Here is a 25922-nt window from a genome sequence, read left to right on the forward strand (position 1 = left end):
TTTTTTTTTTTTTTTTTTTTTGCCCTCATTGTTGATTTTTCCTAGACGGAGTAGCCCTTTTTTTCCCAATAAATACCTCTAATTTCTCCTTTGATACATAAGGAATGCAGTTTACACAAGTCCAAGAGGGTTTAGGTGGAAGTGGGGTGCACGTGGGAGAGTTTAATGAATTTGAAAGGTTAGCTAAAGGGGACCATTCTGACCTGTTAACACGTGAGGGAGATATGCACGTGACTAAGGGCTGAGTTGTCCTTCTTACATAAGTAGCCTCAGTAACAGGCTTAGTTGGGCAACTAGACTCCTTATTTGGTAAGACTTCTGAGTTCCCATCCACGCCTTCCATCACATCAAACTTATTCAGCTTTGAATCTATCTCTTGTAGAGTTTGCATAAAGTTTACTCCACCATTGAGTTGTCCCCTAAAACCCGGCAGAGAATCGTCCAAATCCCTGAAAATAGGGTATGAAGCAGCATTAGAGATATTTTGAGGCAGAGAATCTAGATTTACCTTGTCCAATGATCCCGTCAAAGCTCTGTTCTCCGATAAGGGTGCTTGATGAGGCTTCAAAAGATCTGTGATTTTCAAATCTTGTGAGGCCTTTGAAACTTTTTTCTGTTGGTAGAAACCTGGAACTGCAATGGTGGATTTTCTAATTTGGTTTGATAAAGGATCTCGTAACCAAGCCCTATAATTCTGATCCTTTGCTGTGAGCTTGCCTTCGTTGTTGATCCATAGTTCATAGTCTTTGTCCCTATGGGTTAAGCATCCACACCAGTAACAGATACTAGGCAACCTTTCATACTTAAAAGAAACCCACCCTGTGGTTCCACCTTCAAGGGTGATTTTATGCCCGCAACATAGAGGCTTAGATGTATCAAGAAAAACCCGAACACGCAAGTGATCACCCCCTTCCATTACTGCAAAATCAGAAGGGCAAACTTCACCTAAACCTGAGCATAATCCTTCAGCCACCGTTTTATTCATAAAGCTGATCGGAATGTCATATACTTGCACCCAGAAAGGGACTCTCCCAAAGTCCAGGTTTCGCACGTGAGTGCTATTGTCATACCTTTGAAAAGCCACCAGGAATTTGTCTAAACTCCAGGGTTAAGAGGAAAGGATTCTGTCACAGTCAAGCTTGTTCTCAATGATAAAATGGACAATATGGTTACCCTGATCCTTTATCTTAAAACCATTTCGAGTGTGCCACAGTTGGGAGAAGTTTCGAGCTATGCATCAATATTAAGAACTTGTTTTGTGAGAAATTTTGCAACCAAAATATGTTCCTTTGTTCCCATGTCAGATCGGAGATTGAACTTATCACTCTCCGGTCCCTGTAGAGACAACTTATTCCACCCCACAATAATCTCGTCCATTATAGCAAGTGAAAAGAAAAGTGTTTCCCAAAACCCTACAAAAAAAAAAAAAAAAAAAAAAAAAAAAAAAAGAAACAACCCACTAGCCTGAAGCAACCAAGAGGTTGCTAACAGGGACTAACTAGCCTTCAGAGGGAAGGGACTGACTCTTCCTCAACCGAGGAGAAGTTTGGAAACCCAAACTTCCGCTAGCGACAGAGAAAACTTTGAGAGTCACACATTGTAATTTGTAGATGAATTGAAAAGCTAATTTCATCTTGATAGTGAAAACTAAGCATGTGCACATGCCACTAAGGCCATAATATCAAATGATCCTATTATGAAAAATTAACCACATGTGGATGGACAAGCATGCATATTTCTTTTGCTTTTGTTTTTTTAAAGCAAGAGGCCCAGATGTTCTAGGAAGCAGTAACACTATTGTGATGGATTGAGTATTGAGTAATGCAATTCCAAAAACAAAAACAAAAACAAAGAAAGTAATGCTACACCTATATATACTATCTTTTTCACAATAGAACAAGTTAGTATTGATTTTTGAGAAATGATATTCTTACAATATTTTTACAACGTTTTTACAACAAATCTTATGTGACAGGTTGTTACTGGTTGTTATTGTTGGGACAAAAAAGTAATATTAGTGTTAGTTTCAAATTTTAACCAATAACAACTAACTACTTGTAATTTGTTGTAAAATTGTTATAGACGTAATATCTCTCTTGATTTTTATATAATTCCCCATTAACAGGAAGCACCATTTTATTACAAACTATTGATAACTTGACACCTCAAAAAAAAAAAAAAAAAAATCCTAATGTTCAAACTGAATAAAGGCCCAAATAATCCAGGTAAAATATAAAAGTTTAATTATGAGCATGCTTCATTATCAATCTAGAGAAAAAGGACCTATGCCTTGGCCCAGGTGTCTATTCCAGAATGGGGACCATTCAACCAGCTTGCAGTGAAAAATCAAAATACGGTACAGCAATCCAATGTGGATTTAGTCTCAGATACCCACAAAATAACAAATACAGCTATTTATTAATGACCCACTAAAGGCAGAGAATATAGTATTTGAGCAGGGAACTGAGATTTCCTAGACAAAAGGTAAGTGCTAAAGTTGCTAAAATCATCAACATGTCATAGTGGCAGTCAAATACTACAAATCTGTAACCTGAAAAATATGTAAATTTTTTATATAAGTGATTGTTGTCAAGTAATTCCATTGGCTAGGACCCTCAGCTAGAATTTTTTTATTTTTTATATATAAATCCACTCTCTCTTTTAAGCATCGAGAAAATCAGGTAAGAGTAGAGACCAGAAGGTCATGAATTATGTGGAATATGATTTCTTCTATCACTTAGCTTAAACTAAACAAAAATAAATAAAAAGGGATGGTTCCATATGGTCAATTGACTCAATTCTCCTTCAAATGTAAATACTTGCTTGATTTTCCTAAGTTCTTATCAATTTTTTCTTTTTATATATCATATATTCTTGACCAACATCGAGCAAACAAAATCCAGATTGAACACAATCCAATCATTATATCAATCATGTACTAAATTCTTCAGCAGTGTCAAATGCTTCTAATTTGTAAATATGTTCAGATTCTTTCTTAAACATGTACTGTGATACTTTACTTCCACATTTTCACTTTGTCTCCCTCAAAATTTAATATAATTTATCCTATATTATTTGCCAAATTTTCAATGTTTTTTTTTTAAGGACAAACTGGGCTTTTGCCCTTTTTCGGGCAAATTAAATAGCTTTATACTCTCTTTTCCAAATTAATTAGGGAAATGCCCCTCTTTTAAAACTTGATTTATGATAAATCGAGTTTTAAAAAAAAAAATATATATATCTGAAACCCTATAGTGGCGTTTTAAGGAGCCTATAGTGACGTTTTTAAGGACCTATAGTGACATTTTTTAACTCAACTTCAATGAAATCAAGTTATAGGCAATTTTTTTACCTATAACTCGATTTAATGGAAGGCGAGTTAAAAAAACACCACTATAAGCCCTTAAAAACGTCATTATAGAGTTTAACTCGATTTTGAGTAAGTCGAGTTTCAAAAGAATGGCATTTTTTTAATTAGTTTGGGAAATGGGACATAAGGTTATTTAATTTGCCTGAAAATGGCAAAAGCCCAAATTTTCCTTTTTTTTTTTTAATATAATAATTGCAAGTACGGTAGAATTAGGTAATGCTACCAAGTCACAAGGTTCTTGAGACAAAGTCAAAGTATTCATTTGCAGATTCACAAGGTTATCCACTACATCCTGAGTCCTAATTTATTATAAAATCAAATATAAAATTCCAAATAATAATATGCTGCTGATGGTTCCACAAGTGATGAACCATGTGCGCTACACTTGCCATCTAATAATTTACACAACAGGAGTGGCCAGTGCCTACAATGCTGTTCAAAATATAAATGGAGTTTGGTTCAAAATCAAACATACCACTATTGCTGATGGTTCCACAAGTGATGAACCATGTGCGCTACACTTGCCATCTAATAATTTACACAACAGGAGTGGCCAGTGCCTACAATGCTGTTCAAAATATAAATGGAGTTTGGTTCAAAATCAAACATACCACTAAGATTGAGACGAAAGACATTAGCTGGCTTTATGTTTTGTTCAACAATTTGTCATGGTTGTTGATGGTAAGTAGGGTCAAAGGGGCATAAGCCATAAGCAAAGTCCACAAATTTATAAGCTAATAGGCTTATATTTACTATTATAATGGATAGAAGTCAAGTGACTATGGCACCATTGGACCAACACTCAACCAAACCACCCAAGAAGAAATAAGATGGCATGGTCCTTTTCAGGATGAAATTACTCAATTGAAGTACATGGGTACTTGAAATTACTCATTTTATAAGGTCATAGGCTTATTAGTTACTAGTATAATGTGTAGAAGTCAAGTGACTATGGCACTATTGGACTATCCCTCAACTAAACCACCTAAGAAGAAATAAGTGATATGGGTCCTTTTTCAGGATGAAATTGCTCAATTGAAGTAAATGGGCACTTGAAATTACTCATTTTATAAGGTTTACAAGCTTTAAGTTACTAGTATAATGGATAGAAGTCAATATAGACAATGAATATACCACCAGTTGTTTTATTTGTACATACTGACGTAAGACAAACCAAAACAATACAATAGGAAATTAAATTGAAGAATAGGAAGATAAATATACAGAAGCTAGGAGTCATCATCTAAGCCTTCTTGGAGTCAGCACCAAGCAAAAGAGAACCTCTTAGAGTCGGCACCTAGGATTGGCTGGAGTCAGCACCACCAATTAGAACAATTTCAATAGAAATTTTATTCAAAATAAACCCCCTCAATATGAGTGCAATACTTTGCTTATATGGACTACTAAATCCTAATCCCAACTGACGTAGTAGACCTTAATTATTTTTAAATTACAATAATTCCCTTGACTTTAAATAGAAATTCTAATAAAACTAATTACCAGGACCTAAAATAAAAGACAATTGAATCTAAAAATAATTAAAATTAAATTAAAATAAATCTTTCCTTGAGTTTCCTGCATCACATACTCCTATATAGTAGCTATCGCTTTCGGGTTTATAATGTTTATGTATCCATTATTTTCTCCTGATTTACAGCTGGCCTCATGCTTTTCGTTTTCTTTTCTTGTTTTGCTTTGCTGTTTTTCTTATTTGTATACTCCCTGTATACACTTTTTTTATTTTTAATCAACTATCCTGATGCCGTTTCCTTGTACTGTTGAACCTTAAGCTGTCCTTGTGTCATAGTTGGAGGTATAGAGTATAGACAATGAATATATGAAATGTACTTATGAAATTATGATTGTTGCATTAGGCAATTCAACTAAAATCAATGGTCCGGTTATACATTAACAAATCCGTTTTTGGAAAAATTTTATCAGGAATTGAAAAAACTATCAAAACTTTTTCAATTCTCGATAAAACTTTTTAAAAAAATGATATACGATTTGCGTGCCTTTAGAGCACACATTAGTAAAATTTCAAAATCAATAACTATTATCTTGAATAAAATCAATTCCTTTTTGTTTTGGTATATGCAGTTATGATTAAACTTCCATTTGTGATAAAGTATGGCTAGCTTACGCAATCATGGAGAATTGGAGATCAGCTGAGTGTCTGCCACAACAAATATGGGGCTTTTTTGCATTATATCTTTCTTTTTTTCTTCCTCTTTTGTCAACAATTATAGAGGATAAATTTTGAAAGTGTCCTTTTATATGGTCTGTAAAGAGAAGCGACTCTTGAAAATGTTTCCCAACACCGTTTTTGGGACATTGTGAAAATCATTAGTAGATGTTATGCGAATCAAGATGCTTCAGTGGCAGGTTAACCCTCTTCTTCAATCTTGGTAACTGGTGATAAGGGTTTTTTTGGAGGTTTTTTAATATTGCGTTTTAACTTACAAAAGCTTTCGTGTACATCATTGCACATATATCCTCATAAGCAGTGTTGTTATTTGTTACTTACCATAGTACAATACTGCATTATCTATTTAAAGTTTATGTTTGTGAGGAGCTGCAAAACTACATTAAATGGAATTTGCACTGTTTTCCCAGAAGGTGGATCATGTTTAAGGAATTTCTGAGAATTTGCCTGTGTTATTACTCATGGCTGTTCTATTCCATCAGTCTTATGTTTTCTTTTTCAGGTGGTCAATAGTTTTCTAATTCACTAATCTTCAAACTTTTTTCCTTTCCCGGTCCAGGCCAGCCAGGAGTATATGTACTTGAAGATGGCATTGAAGCCAGGCTTACATGGAATATTGAGAGATCCCATTTTGTGTCTTTACATCTGGTGAAGAGGGTCAGATAAAATATTAGTTTGTTGCCTTACTCTTGGAGCTAGAACCTGTTTGTAACCAGCAAAATTGCTTATTTGGCATCAAACTTTCTCTGTGTACTATTTTATCTAAAGAAAAGCGCTTAATTTCTCATACTACATGAAGTGTTGTTAATGCATTCATGCCAAAATTCATTGGAATTACTAATCGCATTTGTCGCAGTTGAATGGGCCATACAACTTAACTAATGCCAACCTTCTAGGATGTTATTGCAATATTTTTGTATGAACCCCTTGACATCCAATTTGCAAGCAGCTGATTTTGGCTTTTGACAGGGAATCAATTATACTTGGTTTTGCTACTGATTTACCACCAAAGGCCTTAAACTTGGTTTTTCTCTTAGAGAAATAAATAAGGGACCTGGAGAACATTTATGTGACAAGAAGTGCAAAAACTGTATGTGTTACTTTGTTAGCATTAGCATATTGATGGAATAGTTTACAGTGCATGCAACATATCTCCTTTATGTTTTTTGGGCTGAGGATATGATATAAATTTTTGGCTAAAATTCAATTTAGTCACTTGACTTCTATTTCAATTTTCAAATTAGTCCTTAAGATATAATTTTTCTTAATTTAGTTCATCACGTCGTCAAAATGAGCCAACAACATGATTTGTTAAATAGCGATTGAACGTTTAAACTATATATCTGGACAAAATGAGAGATTGCATCGACACAAATTAAATTTTAGGAATTAATTTGATAATTAAGGGAAAAATCAAGGGACTAAATTGAATGTTAGCCTAAATTTTAACTTAAGAGTTCCGCTGCAAAACATTTGGGATTGAGCATATATGGAGCTTATTTCATCTAATCATCTTTCGATGAATGCAATTGGGTGGCATCAAAAGCAAACTAATGGCATCTGGACTAATGATAATGATAAAAATGTTGGTGGGTTTTGGTATCATTTTTAAAAGACAAAAGTGAATTTTAGTTGGAATGGCACAATGTTATTGATACAATTTGTTATGCACAAGAACACTATTTGTTACATGTTTTATACCAGTTGTTATGCACAAGAGCACTATTTATTACACGTGTTTTATACAAGTTGTTATGCACAAGAGCACTGTTTATTACACACGTGCTTTATAACTAAAAACGTGGATTCAACTCACTAAAAAAACTCACATTTTTAGTTATAAAATACGTTTATGCACGTGTAATAAGTTTTCACTTATGCACAATAGGTATTTGTCCAAGATGTAATACGAGCAACGATTTTTTACTCAAGTAAATTTGTTCAGAATGCGAGTGGGTGGAATGGAAATAGGGCTGCTCAAAGTTAAATCCAATACACTCTTTAAAGTGAACAAAACCAGAATATTTTCCTAAGACACATTTTCTATTTTTGTTAAACTTATGCTCTTGCAGTCAAACAAAATGAAAGTGGTCCACCCCAATGGTTTGCACGTTGGATTCATCAACTTTGTTTTGACCCTTTTTTTTTTTTACCCTCTGGTTTGCATGTTATCAAAACAGAATTTTGAGTAACCAAGAGTCTTGTAACTCGATTAATTGACACCATGGGTCCATTTGAATAGAACTTATTTTGCTGAAACTGAAAACTGAAAACACTGTAACAAAATAATTTTTAAATGTATGAATAATGTTGTGAGACTCATTTTTAATAAAAAAAGTTGTTGAAAAGTGAATTTTGTGAATCCCGTGAATAGTGCACGAGACCCCGAAACTAATGAAAAGAACAGAAAAGTCAACAAAATACGGCTATTGTTCATGAACGGTAGCATGAACAGTAGCCGTTGTCCCCCCTAAAACACGTGTTGCAGAGGAGAAAAAAAAAAAAAAAAAAAAATTTTTTTTTTTTTTTTTACCCTCTGGTTTGCATGTTATCAAAACAGAATTTTGAGTAACCAAGAGTCTTGTAACTCGATTAATTGACACCATGGGTCCGTTTGAATAGAACTTATTTTGCTGAAACTGAAAACTGAAAACACTGTAACAAAATAATTTTTAAATATATGAATAATGTTGTGAGACCTATTTTTAATAAAAAAAAAGTTGTTGAAAAGTGAATTTTGTGGGTCCTGTGAATAGTGCACGGGACCCCGAAACTAATGAAAAGAACTGAAAAGTCAACAAAATACGGCTATTGTTCATGAACAGTAGCATGAACAGTAGCCATTGTCCCCCCTAAAACGCGTGCTACAGAGGAGAAAAAAAAAAGCAAAAGCGAAAAACGCAAGAAACGCAATGCAACTTATATCCAAACCCACAACATATTTTTAAAGATAAAATTTAGTTACAAAATTAGTTGTAACTTTAAATTACAACCTTACTCAATATCTTTTTATTAGAGGTGACTTTTGACAAATCCACCATTAAATGAAATATTTTTCTTATATTCTCCATATTTACAAAATTTCTAGAAAATTAAAAATCAATAGTTATGTCATCAATAAATTGTTTAAATTACAAGTTTTTGTATTTTAAAATTATACATAAAATATAAGCTTATATATCAAATAGTAAATAATATCTGATTGACACAAAATTTGTATTAAAAGCGTAAAAAACATATAATTCAGTGGTTAGATTTTCAAAATATGTAGTAATATTTATTTTGTTGAGTAAGTTTGTAATCTTAGGTTACAACCAATCTTGTTACTAAACTTTATTCTATTTTTAATAGAAACACCAACCGTTCAAATCTTTTCACTCCAACTATTGAATTATCATAAAAGTAGAATTTTGAGTACAACTCGTGCTTTGGCACATTTAGCTGAAGTCTTGGAGGTGTCAACAATTTGGTCTGCCCCAAGTGCCTAATGTAATTGAACCTTATGCACTTGCGGATTTAGCAAAATTTCAGCAATGATTAGTTAATTACTACTATCTTTACTCAACAACACCCCCCCCCCCCCCCAAAAATTTGACAAAATTTCCATAATCAGTCCATTATTATCTTTACGAACACCATCCAAAGTGTGAAACAAATGTATGTGGTTTCTAATATTTACATCCACAAAGATCCTTAATAGAAAAGTGTGATACACAAAAAAAATTATAGATAAGGCCATTGGATAAGACAGCCCAAAACAAAAATCTCAGATTAGCAAGAGCCTACACACACAAGGCTGACTGTTCTATTGGATCATGTAGGGCCAGCAATAAGAGTTATGGATATGGCTCTTCTTTAAGGGCCCCTGGTTCATATGTGGCATTCCGATCACAAAGGAAGATAGAACTGAACCTTTTCCTACAACTCATTTTTTGCATTACCAAATATCTGGGCTTCAAAAACTCAGCCTGACTCTGAACTAATCCAATGAATTGGGTGACATGAACTTCTGAATCATTATCCCAACCTTTAACAAAATCTTTTTTTTTTCTTTTTGTGGACATTAGAACCTTTAAGAATATTAAGGTAGCAAAATTGTACATTTTTTGTTTTGATCAAAGTTGTTCATTCTCTGTTTTAAAAAATCAAAAGTAAAAAAGCTGCTACAATATTTATGCAAATTTAAACTTGTGTTCCTTTCCAAATTAGAATTTTAGACAAAATTTTACATGATTTTCTCTCAATAAATTAACTGGTTCTATATTTATTTATTTATTTTTGTTTTTTAAGAAATGAAAATAACAAAGCTCTCATGCATTCTAGGATGATAAGGTCTATCATTTAATCTTAATAACTAGGCACCAATACTGAAATCTATGGTTTTCAAAGGGATAGCTATCACCATGTCCATGTTGCATGAAAGCAAAAGCATTGTATTTTTTGGTAATAGAAGTAGAGATTTGTTCTAAACAATATAGATAAGCTTAGTTGTCATATTCATCCTCCAATTAAATGGACCTCATTTAAAGATAATCATAAAAGATAACTGCTCAGCTGAATTAATTAGTTTTGAAAAATAATAGATTAATTAAAAAATAAAAAATAAAAATTTAACAAAAAACTCATGTTTATTTTAACAATTATTTTGGCTTGGATAATTCCTTTATACTATTGAGAAGAAGTATAAAAAATGTTTCAAGGGACAAAATTAACTAGTTTGACAATGAAAGGCATGCACTCATTTTTTGCCCCTTTCTTCTTGTAAGGTACAAAAGTACGGAAAAGTGTAGGATTGGATTGGGACCAATCAGGGCCAAGAGGAGGTAAAGCTGAATGGCTGGACCCTCTTTGCTCCACAAGGACTTGGAATCTCTGGTGGCCAAGCCCTTAGCCTAACTTATTCTTCAACCTTGAGTTGGAGGTGGGGTACTGCAATATTGTTTTATTTCTGCTTATTGGCGGTTGAGACCATGGGGCCAAATGGTTTTGACATTGACCAAAACTGCACAATGTTTCTAACATGGCATGGGGTCATTGGCTGCTGATGACTCCACACCCTAAGCAATAAAAAAAGGGTAGGAGTGAGTGATGAGAAGAAAGCTGGTCAGTTTGATTAGCATTTATGCAGTTAGTTAAGTCTTAAACTTTGAAGTCCAAAACTTGAAGTTGAAGATGCATGTTAAATTAGGTATTGGTGGTGTGAAACTACTTTGTACCATTGGTCTCCAAAGGCAACTCCATGGTCTCATAAAAACTTAACGAGTACCAAAGGTGTTTTGAGAGTATAGCCAACCTATAAAGTACAACCAAAAAGTTGAAAATAAATATTGAACTCAACTAGAAGAAGCAAAATCTTGTTTCTCATGAGGATTACCTGGTCATTCAAGACTAGTTAGTCAGAAGTATTACTACTACTACTAATAATCTTTATCATAGGTAACTCAAAGATATTATGAAAGTGGTTTAAACAAAATTAGTGAGAGATTCAAATGAATCTTAGTTTGAATAATTCTTTATATGTCAGTGTCATTATAGCTAAAGCAATTATTTAGATTCAAAATTGGTAAGCAAGTGCTGCTTAGTAGGGAAAAATGACTTGGGTTCCTTAGTTTTTGAAGAAGATTGGAGAAATTATTTCGCACTTATGGTGTACTACACCTTTCTTACGTAATTTTAGATCTCATGTGCAGGATTCAGGCGTGGGTTTACTTTTACGTAAGAAAAAAGTATAATACACTAAATGCACTGAATAATTTCACTGAAAATTGATGCAAATGTTTCGATTGGTCTAAAAACAGATGGGTCTTAAGTGAGATTTCATATTTTAAAATGGAGGCTTTTTCTTGTCATGGATAACAAAAATGATGATTCCAAAGTATATTTTATTACAAATTTGCTGATACTTTATAAAAAAAATTGCACTAAAAAACAAAGATGGGTGATTGGTGATTGGTGAGATTTTAAAATTTGGACCATACGTTTGAGTAAAACCAAAGAAACTAACCTGCCATAGCCACACTAATGAGGCTTTTGAAGTTGAGTGGAAGAAAAACTAGCAAAAACTTGATGGAGTCATTATGGAATCAATTAAAACAAAAGAGATGGTGAGAGAGAATTGTGTACGAAATGGAGTCTGATATATAGAACATTTTTCCTTTCCCACTTTTAGTAATATTACTGATTATAATTTAGCCCCACACTATCCTAAAGCGAAGTTCATGCATGCACAACTTTAAAGAGAAATCGTGGAGTAGAAGATAATTACAAGGGAAAACACTTTTTATGAGTTTGAACAAAAGAATCACTAATTGTTGGTCCCCCAAAAGACAATCTTGGCGTTTAATATAAATTTCTAGCTATCATATTTGTTGACAAATAATAATTAATTAGTTTGGTATGGGTCTATTTATGTGTCACTTATGTTATCATTATATAATAATGTGGCAAACACCATCATGTTAATGGTTTATGACCATTTGATTGCAGTGTACAATTGTAAGCGTAAGTTTTTTTTTTTTTTAATTGAAATTGAATGCATAAGTTGATTAGGTATTCAACACTGATAATTTGTTATTAGAGACCCTTGGACTAACTAGTATGGTTTATTCACCGGCCATATATAGGTGCACTTAGACCAGAAATTTGGCAGTCTCTAGCTAAAACCCCAATGTTTCTTTCGTGCAAAAAGTAACATTAGACAAATGAAGTTTTGTTCGAAAGAGTCACATTTTCAAAATAATACTACTTGTTTGTTAATTTTTTTTTATAAGCATACATATAGTAAGCAGAATATTTCTCTTTTAAAAATTAAAACCATATAATAGGCAAAAAGTTAAAGGGGCATTTGGGCACTATCTAGAAATGAAAATGTTTCATTTAGATGCATTTCAGCTTCAAATTGTATTTTGGAGCGAAAATCAAAACCTATGCCAATTTAACGATCCCTATATGTCAAAATATAGTATCAAATTATCAATTGAATTTTTTTAAATAAGTAATTAAAATTTTTAATCCTTTATTATTTTCCATTAATTTATTTGAGATCTATGCAATGGATACCTACACTTTTGAGCATGTATATTTTGAATTAAAGTTTTTGAAAAACCACATTTGAAGAAAGCAAGAATTAGAGCAATTAGATGGGGGGAGGGGGGGCATCCATATAGGCAGAGTATTAATGGTGTGGTATCTACCATCTAATTTTTCATAATCTTGCAAGGTTGCATGCATTGGAATTGCCGAATTCAAAAGTCAAAGCTATCTCTAGTATTTTCTTAAACTCTTATCCAATAGAATGTCTTATAATTGCTCCTTTTCTTCTACTAAAGAAAAAAAAAAATAATGTTTTATAATTGAAGGATGATTAGTATTTAAAAAAAAGTTAAAAGGGTAAATAATTGATCACTCGTGACGATCTTATCTAAGCGTGATCATAATAACTCTCTATTTATTAAGGAATTAATGCCTGAGTGTATTGCTCCCTCAAATGAGTTAACCAGTAACTTTAGTTCCAATCCCATCTATGTTCAGTGGTATCAAGTCGAACCAACCAACATTACACTTTTCAATCCCCAAAAATTCAACTCTAACCTACCACAAACCAAGGGTCCAAGACTCTTAACTAATGGAGTGGACTATGACACTAGTTGATGATGAAAGGATGATCAATTAATTGAACCAGCAAACTTCCTCTTCATTTCACACATTGTAATTTGTAGATGAATTGAAAAGCTAATTTCATACTGATAGTGAAAACTAAGCATGTGCACATGCCACTAAGGTCATAATATCTAATGATCCTATTATGAAAAAATAACCACATGTGAATGGACAAGCATGCATATTTCTTTTGCTTTTGTTTTTTAAAGCAAGAGGCCGAGATGTTCTAGGAAGCAGTAACACTATTGTGATGGATTGAGTATGAGGGTCCACCAAATCCAGAAGCCAAAGAAGATTACGGTAATGGCTAGCCAAAATATGTGGCAAACTCATCCATAATTAGATAAGTCCCTCCTTTGGCTTAGGCTTTTGGCTGTCAAAAACCCCATCCTTTTTGGTTAGTTGTAACATCAAACTGTTCTATTTTATTTTATATGTATTCCCCATTAACAGGAAACCCCATTTTTTTACAAATTATTGATAACTTGACACCTAAAAAAAAAAAAAAAAAAACTAATGATCAAACTGAATAAAGGCCCAAATAATCCAGGTGAAATATAGAAGTTTATGAGCATGCTTCATAATCAATCTAGAGAAAAAGGACCTAGGCCTTGGCCCAGGTGTCTATTGGAGAATGGGGACCATGCAACCAGCTTGCAGTGAAAAATCAAAAATACGGTACAACAATCCAATGTGGGTTTAGATACCCACAAAAAAACAAACACTGCTATTTATTTATGACCCACTAAAGGCAGAGAATATATGGTATGTGAGCAGTGAACTGAGATATCCTAGACAAAAGGTAAGTGCTAAAGTTGATAATATCATCAAGATGTCATAGTGGGAAGCTTGGCAGTCAAATACTACAAAGCTGTAACCCGAAAAATATGTAAAATTTTTATAGAAATGATTGTTGTCAAGTAATTGCATTGGCTAAACTAAACAAAAAAAATAAAAAGGGATGGTTCCATATGGTCAATTCTCCTTTAAATGTAAATACTTGCTTGCTTTTCCTAAGTTCTTATCATTTTTTTTTTTTTTTTGTATATCATATATTCATGACCAACATCCAGCAAACAAAATCCAGATTGAACACAATCCAATCATTATATCAATCATTTGCTAAATTCTTCAGCAGTGTCAAATGCTTCTAATTTGTAAATATGTTCAGAATCTTTCTTAAACATGTATTGTGATACTTTACTTCCACATTTTCACTTTGTCTCCCTCAAAATTTAATATAATTTATCCTATAATATTTGCCAAATTTTCAATGTTTTTTTTTTAATATAATAAGTGCAAGTACAGTAGAATTAGGTAATACCACCAAGTCACAAAGTTCTTGAGAAAAAGTAAGTATTCATTTGCAGATTCACAAGTGTTCTTATCATTTTTTTTTTTTTTTTGTATATCATATATTCATGACCAACATCCAGCAAACAAAATCCAGATTGAACACAATCCAATCATTATATCAATCATTTGCTAAATTCTTCAGCAGTGTCAAATGCTTCTAATTTGTAAATATGTTCAGAATCTTTCTTAAACATGTATTGTGATACTTTACTTCCACATTTTCACTTTGTCTCCCTCAAAATTTAATATAATTTATCCTATAATATTTGCCAAATTTTCAATGTTTTTTTTTTAATATAATAAGTGCAAGTACAGTAGAATTAGGTAATACCACCAAGTCACAAAGTTCTTGAGAAAAAGTAAGTATTCATTTGCAGATTCACAAGGTTATCCACTGCATCCTGAGTCCTAATTTATTATAAAATCAAATATAAAATCCCAAATAATAATTTGTTGCTGATGGTTCCACAAGTGATGAACCATGTGCGCTACACTTGTCATCTAATAATTATTTACACAACAGGAGTGGCCAGTGCCTACAATGCTGTTCAAAATATAAATGGAGTTTGGTTCAAAATCAAACATACCACTATGATTGAGACGAAAGACATTAGCTGGCTTTATGTTTTGTTCAACAATTTGTCATGGTTGTTGATGGTAAGTAGGGTCAAAGGGGCATAAGCCATAAGCAAAGTCCACAAATTTATAAGTTAATAGGCTTATATTTACTAGTATAATGGATAGAAGTCAAGTGACTATGGCACTATTGGACCAACCCTCAACCAAACCACCCAAGAAGAAATAAGATGGCATGGTCCTTTTCAAGATGAAATTACTCAATTGAAGTACATGGGTACTTGAAATTACTAATTTTATAAGGTCATAGGCTTATAGTTACTAGTATAATGTGTAGAAGTCAAGTGACTATGGCACTATTAGACTATCCCTCAACTAAATCACTTAAGAGCATCCACAGCAGAGGAGCCAAATTTTAACTTTTTAGCACCACAAAAAATCACTTTATCTATTTTACATTTTCACATCCAACAACAGTGGTTTTATTTTAGCTTTCAACACAATAAAATAAAATAAACACTACAATAAAATAATATTTCATTCAACCACCAAAACACAACCACAACCACCATTAAAGCCATAGAAATCACTGCAAAGAGACATGGAGAGAGGAAAAGTAGTTTGAATGCAAAATGAAAGGTATAGAAATCCAGAGACACGAAGAGAGGAAAAGTAGTGTAAACACAAAATGAAATCATAAAAAAGAATAAAAAAATAAGAAAAGTAATGTGAATGCAAATTTATTTTTTTTTAATTTTTTTTATTTTATTTTTTACTTTTCAACTACCATGCACAGCAAAAAATAGTTATACACGATAGCTATGAAGCCAAAAAATATTGCTTTAGCTCCACTATTGCAAGGTACATTTTGAGTTTTAGTAATGCTAAAAATAGCTATATAACTAATTAGCACCACTATTGCTAGTGCGCTAAGAAGAAATAAGTGATATGGGTTCCTTTTCAGGATGAAATGGCTCAGTTGAAGTAAATGGGTACTTGAAATTACTCATTTTATAAGGTTTATAAGCTTTTAGTTACTAGTATAATTGATAGAAGTCAAGTGAATATGGCACTATTGGACCAAACCCTCATCAACCCAGCTAAGGAGAACTAAGAGATATGGGTCCTTTTCAGGATGAAATTGCTCAAATTGAAGTAAATGGGTACTTGAAATTGCTCAAATTGTAAGCTTATAATAACTAGTTTAATGGATAGAAGTCAAGTGATTATGGTACCATTGGACCAACCCTCAACTAAACCACCTAAGAAGAATTAAGAGATATGGGCGCCATGAAATTACTCAATTGAAGTAAATGGGTACCGGCAAGTAGGTGTAAAGCTTTTGATTGAATGCAAATTGTAATTTTGCCTTTGGAAGCATTCAGTAGGACAGTTTAGAGCCACAAACAATGCATTGGATACACCAACAAAATATTATGGAAGACAGTTAACAGATCATTGACTTCTGTGCCCATTGCAGGACCCGTCTATAAAGTTGCGTATTTTCCTGCTAAATAAAAATAATTTCTTATATAATTTCTTATATTAACTTCTTCTCTCTCTCCCTCTCTTCATAATGCCACTAAGATTTGGAGCTTATAATGTTCATTTTATGACGACTATTATTTACCATTAGATCAAGTCTATGGTGAATTGTAAGCAGATCAATGTATTTTTTATTTTTTATTTTTTTTGTGAATGGTGTTATTCAGTGATGATTATTCTTTATCATTAAGTTAATATTCTTTACTATTGTTTTTTAGGAAAATAATATTATTTACTATTAGGTTAATACATCAACAAATTTTTATTTTTATTTTCTGGGTGATATAAAGGGACCAATATGTTTCTCTTTCTTTTTTTTTGCAGGTTAAATTCGATAATTACTTTTTATTAATAAGTAATAACTAATAGGTATAGCCAACAACACACAAAAAAAAGGTATAGCCAATATACCTGTGGATTTTTCTTTTTTCAAAGTGGGACTTTAGCTAATTCAAACTCCTTTTTTTTTTTTTTCTATTTTCAGAATTTCTGTTCAGGAAATTCCATTGACAAATCTTAACGCTTTCAAATTATTGTGATCCCTCAAGCCTTCTTCCGTAAATGGGCAAGAAGAGTTAAAAAACCAAAACAAAAACAAAACAAGGAAATTTTGCTTTTAATTCAAGTGGGTTTTGCAAAAATTTTGACATGATTGATAGATTTGTTTGTCAATTACACCACGTTAACAACTAAAGCAGTTGGAAAACAACTTGATCCCGTTACATCCAAGAGAAATCATATCCAATGATAATAATAAAACAATAATTATCATGCTCATGAAATATGATGATCATATTCATGGTTATGGGGTCTAATAGCAGAAGGTGGAGAAGTAAAAAGAAAACTGAATTTAGAGAGAGGCTAAACAGTTCGAAACTCTTCAAACTGTTGATGATTCTAGGTCGAGGTTCTCAATCAACCACTAGAAGATATGGGTTTTTTTTTTTGGGCATGTTTGAAGATAAAGGCTAAAGGGTTTTCTGTTGCTTTAGATGTTGACGTATCAAATTGAAATACTAAAAGAATTTCATATTCAATATTTTTGAAGTGACACTCCCAAGTCCTAAATTATTGTCAAAGATATTAATTTTATTAGGGAAGGACCACAATGATTGAAACGTGAATTATAAAAAATAAATAAAGAAAAAATGACTGAAAGGTGAGCATTTATTTGGCCCCAACTTTTAAAAAAATTTCAAAAATAAATATTAGAACATTAGTTGAATCGGTAGATTTTTTATTGGATAAACTATATATTTAGTCTTTATCTTTTACACTATATTTTAATTTGGTCCTTAACATTTTAATTGTTTCAATTTGGTTTCTAACCTTTTAATGTCATGTCAATTTAGTCTCGGCCGTTATATCTTGGATGCAAATTACTAACATGACAAACGGTCAAAATAAAATTTTAATTTATTCTGACACCAACGAAAGCTAATTTTTTATTCTGGCCATTAGATACGTCATCAATTTTCATCCAAAAGATAACAGTAGGAACTAAATTGACACGGTACTGAGAGGTTATGGACCAAATTAACATAATTGAAAGGATCAAATTGAAATATGATATATATAATAAGGACCAAAAACATAGTTTATCCTTTTTATTTTATTTGGGACAAGTAAGTTTTTTATAGAGAGAGAGAGCTAGCGGACTATATAACCCGTTGAGATTAAATTAGTTAGAAAGTTGTTCAAAAAAATTAGTTAGCAACTTAACACTTGTGACTTGTTAAATTACTGATTATCCCAAAAACTTAAACTATTAAGAAATTGTGAGTTTAATCACTTAACCATAATTCTAACATACTTATATCAATATTTTTAAAATTTTGAAGCCATGAAAATAAATAAATTAACTCATACCATAACACCATTTCGAATTTCTTACCCAAAAGTTGGGTCAGCTCAATGGACTATGATACAATATTTAAGCTTATAATTTGGCTACGTAGCCTACATTGCGCCCGTGAGCCCACATGCAAGAAAAAAAAAAACTACATGAATGCAAGTCTTTAGCTACTGAGACGGACGACTTTGCCCAATCTCTGTCACATCTTTATAAGATTTCCCAATCAAGTATTACTTTTTTGTTACTAGCAACTTGCTGTTAATCCTTTCAAATTTTTAAAGCATAAATCACGCATGCACCTGGTGGCAAAATTCAACACAACCCATGAACACAACATGACACAAAATTAGTCAATTATTGGTTGAAGCTTAATAAATTTGTATTATATTCAGGTTGATACGACTAATCCATTTAATAAATATGTGTGTCCGTGTCCAACTCACAGAACCTATTTGACTCGTTTAACTAAATGTTATTTTACCAATATTTCCTTCAAAACTCTAGGTATATAAACTTATTTTCTTTCCTAGTTGCATTCTCCCAAGCTCCATGGCCACCTCTCACCCTTCTATCATTGTGGTGTCAAGCTGACGTCACCCTTGTCCTTCACTTCTCTCTATTACTCGAAATGCTAGTCGCCTTCGTCCTTTACTTTCATTTTTTAGCTCTCTATCACCATTGCATTGTCACCCTTACGTGCACCCACCTTGTTTATTATCAACCATATTATCAAATTCAAATGATTTGATTCCTTGATGGCACCTTCCAGTCATGCACTAATTGTGATAAATGCTCTTCTAGTAAATAATTCCCACAAAATTTTGATACATAATATAATGATGTGAAAGTTGTAAGATAATGTAGTACATAGCTAATTAGCTTTGGGGTGAGCAAATAAAAAAATGAGTAGCTCGGTTTAATTCCACCAAAAAAAAATCATCATAATCTCATTCAAATTGAAACTGAATTGCTCTCCCCAAAAAGGCGAGTGGTTAATACAAGAAAACAAATTTGGAAGTTATAAACATCCTTTTGAATTTTGACAAACAATTCTGTTAATTGTCTCTTTTCGTTAAAAGAGATTAGTTTGGTAATTTTTAAGATCTCATGATATTTATGAAATCCTAAATTTGAAATCAATCCTTCTAAGAATTTTTCTCTATAATAATCTAGTATATGTGAAACGAAAGATTACATATACTAAAAAACATAATCAAATTCTCAAAAATGTTTCATTATCATCTTTTGTTAAAAATAATAATAAATAAATAAAGGATTTTTTTTCTTCTTTTTCTTTTTTGAGAAGTAATATAAACACAGACAGGCCCTCAAAGGTCAAAGCGCCGCCATTTTAATTGACTAATTAACCTTTGCTTTTACTCTTTCATCACTGTTAACCGAATGAAAATAATGTGTACGTTGCTTCAAGGTTCAATGTCAATTCAAGCAAACTGGGCACGTGAACCATTTGTGTCCCATATCTTTTTTTTTTTTTTTTTTTTTGAGAAACTCGTGTCCCATATCTTTGACCTATATATATAGTATATAGTACTAACTGTACTATATACTAATTTCACCCGCAGCCTTGAAACTTGTGAATTACGAAAAACAATCTTTGTCGTGCCCATTGTAATTTTAATGTTTGTAAGCTTCATGTGACATTGATAGATAGCAGCCAGCTGCAAATGTTACAACGTGTTTGAAAATTGGTACTTTCATTTTTCGTGATACGATATTAGCTACACTCTATTCTTGTCAAGTAAGTTTAATTAGTAGATTGAAGGGAATAGATGATTTGTATTTGTCTCTCTTTTTTTGGTTTGAGTGGTGGGGGTGGTTGAAAGTTGTTGATTTTCATGTCTAAGGAATAAAATAATAATTATTGAGACACTTCGGAGTGGATAACTATGTGTTGTGTGAATGCGTGTTGAATCCTACATTAGATATTTACTTAATCAAACTAAATTATATAAGTGATTACCATGGCTAACAACTATAATTTGACTCATCATTTTGGAATATAACGATGCCTTAAATATTTTGATATTTTCACAAAAAGATGGTCAATTATTTTTTAACACACATTTATTGTATTCTCAAAATACTGAATAATTAAAAACTATATGCATGTCAATAAGAATGAATTTAAATTAACGATGACAACAAAATAAGACAGGGTGGAATCATAAGTGCCTTATCCCCCTTTTCGAGGCAAAGACAATCATCTCAAGACGGATTTGAAGGTAATTTGAATCCCTAATTACAATAGTGATGAATAAGGTACACGTTAGATTCCAATTTATTGAGTAATAAAAAAAAATAAAAAAAGAGAGAGAGAGAAAGGAAGTTAGAGTCCAATTCTAATTAAATTAAATTTGAGCATTTGACTAGTTGTGATACGCACGCTAGAGAATAGAGACCGGAGATGAGTGGATTCTTTGGATAAAAAAAGGGTAGTAAAGAAACGAGTGGCACTGAAGCTAACAATGGTTTCGATTTACAAGAACTGAAACCTTTGTTGTATTTGTGTCAATTTTGCTTCACACGGCCCGGTGTAGGGCGTCGGGACCCAGGCCAGAGTCCAGAGCAGAGCATAATCCGAAACCAATCACAACAACAAATATTGGTTGACAACACAACACGTTGGTACTTCCATTTGGTAATTTTTTCACTTTATTCAAAAAAAAATTATTATTTTTATTTTCGAATATACAATTTATAATTGATGTGTAATAAAAATGATGTCTATAATAAATTTATGTAAAAACTATGTTTGTTATCTCAACAAGAAAATTTCTATTTCCCTAGTATTTCTCTCTTTGTTAGGTTATTTTGATGCACATTCCTCGAAGCCTCAAAATTTCACTGCTAATCAATGATGTGTTACTAATTATGTAAAAAATAAAAAATATAAAAAATTGATCATACTCTTATGTGGCGTTTGGTACAAGGTAATGTTTTAGGATTCCTAGGAATGTTTAAAGATTCCCATGTTTGGTTGCAAATCATGCTAGGGAATCAGATGCCAGGGGAATCTGGATTCCTCCCTTAAACCCCTCTCAGTGGGAATGTGGATTCCCTTTAAAACAGGTGGGAATCCAGATTCCCAAGCTTAAAGGAAATTGTATGTTTTATAAATTGACAATTTTAACCTTTTTTTTTAAATGACTTGGTAGTTCACATTCAAATCTAAGGATAAAATTGGAAAAATAAATAATTCATTTAAGATTCTCTAGGAATGTTTAAAGATTCCCATGTTTGGTTGCAAATCATGCTAGGGAATCAGATGCCAGGGGAATCTGGATTCCTCCCTTAAACCCCTCTCAGTGGGAATGTGGATTCCCTTTAAAACAGGTGGGAATCCAGATTCCCAAGCTTAAAGGAAATTGTATGTTTTATAAATTGACAATTTTAACCTTTTTTTTTAAATGACTTGGTAGTTCACATTCAAATCTAAGGATAAAATTGGAAAAATAAATAATTCATTTAAGATTCTTGGAAATAAACCAAACATAGGAATAGCTACATTCTTAGGAATGTGATTCCTAGGAATCACATTCCTAGGAATCTGGATGCCAGAAGTAATGTGGATTCCTCCGTACCAAACGTCACATTAGGGTATTTGTTAATTAATCATTTTAAGAAAATTTTAATAGTACTTTATGAAAAATAAAAAATAAAAATTGCCAAAAAAATTGGTCATTCTTTTTTTTTTTTCCTATAAAAATTTTCTAAGTCAAAACCCTTAAAATTGTTGATATTTACCAAAACTAAAAAGTAAGTAAAATTAAATGAACTTTAAAAAAATGGTAATAAATTATTGTCATTATCATTTTTGGTGGTGAGATATTGCTCCTCATGAAGATGCCAACCAGACACGTTTCTAGATAGAATCAATTCATCAAGACAATTAATTTTATAACTAGAGTAGTCTGAAACAAAAACTAAAAAAATAATATAGTGTCAGGCTCAGCCTTTTCAATGACATATCATTCTCATTATTTTTTGAACGATGGGGAATGAGTTTCAAATTCTAAAAATCTTTATTAAAAACGTTAAAAAGTGTCAATGACAACATTGGCAAGACTCTTGATTTTTTCATGAATTCTTGTACTTTAAAGTATTTGAGAGTCAAATTGTAAGTCACTCAGTACATTTACATTTCCTTTTTGTTAATAATTACAATATTACTTTTACGTAGTTCCATTTATAACGTAACTTTGTGTTATATATCAATCCCAATATACCATCTTATAAATGATGTGAAAATTTTTGTAGAATAAGACTTTCATTTTCACAACAAATCTATCATCTATATATACTAAAGAAATTTCAACCAAAGGTAAAACAAATTAAAGGGCAAAGAGTTCGTGTGGCAAATTTCAGTCACATCCCATTAGGTTTGAGGTTTCTAGATTTTTTTTTTTTTTTTGGATGGAAGAGGTTTCTAGATTATTTAGCGACTGTGATGCCAACCCCTACTTGAAAAGTCCTTAACTAATAATGCCGCAGTTGGTAATGTCACGGTTGGGGACATTAAAGGCAATGACGACATTACAATTTGTAGGTAGCACTCTCCCTTGTAAGGTATGTATTAACTTTCCGACTTTAATGACTGCATTAATATACACTTTTTTCACTTTTCTAAAGCTTCAAAATACGATTTCCTTATTTCATTGGCTAATTCTAGCTTCTTCTTTTTTCTCACTTTTCGTACACTCCTAAAATGTTCACTCATCTAGCAAAAGAAAAGGGAAAGGAAAGGAAATAAACCGAAAAATCAATAAGATAGTTTTTTGTATTTTAAATTGTTTGATAGTATCAGAAAAATTAAGTTAATGGAAAATTATTTTTAGTCAACAAAAGAGTATGACTTATTTTTAGAGATTGTTTTCTATTAAATATTTTTAAAAAACAACTCTATCTCACAGCAAATTAAATAAGAGAAGTTATGAGATTATTTTTCAACTCATTTTAGATTGTTACCAAACATTGAAAGATGAGATAGTTTTATAAAAAATACTTTTTACGAAAATAACTCATTTTCTAAAAAAAGTTATCTCCGAAACAAAAACAAAAACAAAAAATTAAAAAGTTCAACACATAAATAGAATTGGTAGGAGAAGATTACATTTAACCTATAATAAGGATTTTTTAAATAAATAAATAAAATCTCTACAGTATCTGAGTGTCCCCATATGTTGAACTATTATGGAAATTATTGAATTGTTTGGATATTAATATTTGCATCTAAACAAGCTTTCAAATTTGCCTATATATTTTATTTCTATTCTAAATAATAATAATTAACCTACTATATATTTTATTCATTAAGATTGATCTAAACGCGTTATTCTATACAGTTTCCTACTCTTTTGTCCATGCTTGATTCTCCTCAACAGCTAACATGTTTGACTAATGAGTCCTACTTTGCATGACACCCAGAGACAAAATCAAATTTTCAATGTATAATATAAAACATGACGAAAATATATGGGCATTTAAAAATAATAAAAAAATTCAACCGACGGTGCACCACGTCCATCCAATTTATGGAAGTGGGAAGTCAAAGATACCCATTTTTCAAGCAAAAAAAAAGAAGAAGATACCCTTCATTGTATTGAGCATAAAATATAATTTTTGAAGATATTATTGCCCTTTTGATTAGTAAATTACTCTCGTAGCAATTTTCAATAAAATAAAAAAGAGAAATGATTTTTTTTTTTTATAAAGTTTTAACCTATGGCCGCTTCTGTAATTTTTGTCATTTTTTATTAGACCAAAATATTAATCAGTAGTTTGTGTATGTGGTAATTGAATTTCAGATATCTTATTCACTTATAAATGGTAATTGTAAAAAATCTTTGAAATATAGGAATAAGTTAGGTGTTTGTAATCATGCATGGGTTAAGCGGGAGAGGAGTGCATGCAAGCTATTTTATTTGCTTTGCTTTCATAATGGGGCTTGTTGCAAGTGTAACAGCAATACTAAAGAGTAAAAGAGATACTATTTAACAAGCATTCTTTTGTTTTGCTTTGCTTTTCTTTCTCCTCCCGGCAAGTAAGCCATCTCCATTCCCTTTTGGTTTCTGAAAGTGAAAGGTTCCTCCATTTTTCTAATTGCTCTATGACAACATAAAACATGCATTATTATGTGTATTTGAGAGTGAGAGAGAGAGACGTAGAGATCCGAGGGTCATGATCATCATTTGAATGGTTGGTTATATATGTAGCCTTTTATATGAGCTATAAGCCTATAACGTGTGTCGCATTGCCTACAAGAATATTTACTTTCAGTTTTCGAATCCATCTAAAAGAAAGAAAAAGAATCAACTAGATTTAGTGGATATGGAGATTTAGTGGATAAAAATTAAAGTTATCATACATAATACAAAGAAAATGCCTAATTATTCAATACTTAACAAATAATGTTCTTTCCTCTCAGGCATGTGTTTTATAAATTAATTCATGGTGGAGTATTGAAACTCGCTATTTATGTGAAAAGAAAGAGTAATATTATTTATAGGATTATTTTCTCATAAAATATAACAAGTTAACAACTAATTAATACTCATTTAATCATTTAAAGTAACTTAATGTAGCAACTAAAATCATTTAAAGCAATTTTGTTTCCCACAATAATGACATTCTTTTTTTTTATAAGTTACTCTCACTAGTAGATATAGTATCTTGGATAAAATAAAAATCAGATATTTGTTCTTTCATTCGGATGATGTGTAATGTGTAACTACCGAGAAAACATGGAAGTTAATACTTGTTTTGATTATCAAATTGCAATGCCCCAATAAGCTAAAGTCGCAATATTCCTGTTCAATTGAAAGCAATGTAGCCTGATTATTGCTTCGTCTTTTCACAACATTTCATCGATTTGACACATTCCCACTACTTCTTCTTTTTTCTTTTTTTTCTTTTTTATAGGAAACACATTCCCACCACTTGTTTCCATAAAAATCTTTAATTAAATTGTGATAACTAAAAAACGGCAAGTAGTTTAGATAATAGTAATTCTGTGTGACATTGAACCTAAAATTTTCTTGCTGTGTTGCAACTTACAACTTTATATTACTAAGTTATTAGTTATTACCATTTAACAGGCTTCAAAGATCAGAATGTCACACATTTTTATTTTTAATTAGTTTTTTGATTAAGTCCAACTACGGCACGTGAATATTTTATTTGGATATTAATTGACAAACAAATTCGAATCTCTCTACCCAATACTAATTGTTCAAGCCTTCAAGGTAACAAAAGACATTAGTTAGACTTCAGAGTAATTATCAACCAGGATATTCTAGTTAGAGTACAAAACAAAATAATTTCACTCCTTATCTCTC

The 25922-nt window shown here is 31.7% G+C and overlaps 1 long non-coding RNA gene across 1 annotated transcript; it reads left to right on the plus strand.

Annotated features, from left to right (window-relative positions):
• The first annotated feature begins 5534 nt into the window (after positions 1-5534).
• Positions 5535-6368, plus strand: LOC136061597 (uncharacterized). Its single transcript, XR_010623423.1, has 2 exons — positions 5535-5755; positions 6136-6368. It is a non-coding gene; the product is annotated as an uncharacterized LOC136061597 (long non-coding RNA).
• The last annotated feature ends 19554 nt before the right edge of the window (positions 6369-25922 follow it).

The sequence above is a fragment of the Quercus suber genome, unplaced genomic scaffold (assembly GCF_002906115.3).
Source record: "Quercus suber isolate HL8 unplaced genomic scaffold, Cork oak 2.0 scaffold_16, whole genome shotgun sequence".
NCBI classification, from domain to species: Eukaryota; Viridiplantae; Streptophyta; class Magnoliopsida; order Fagales; family Fagaceae; genus Quercus; species Quercus suber.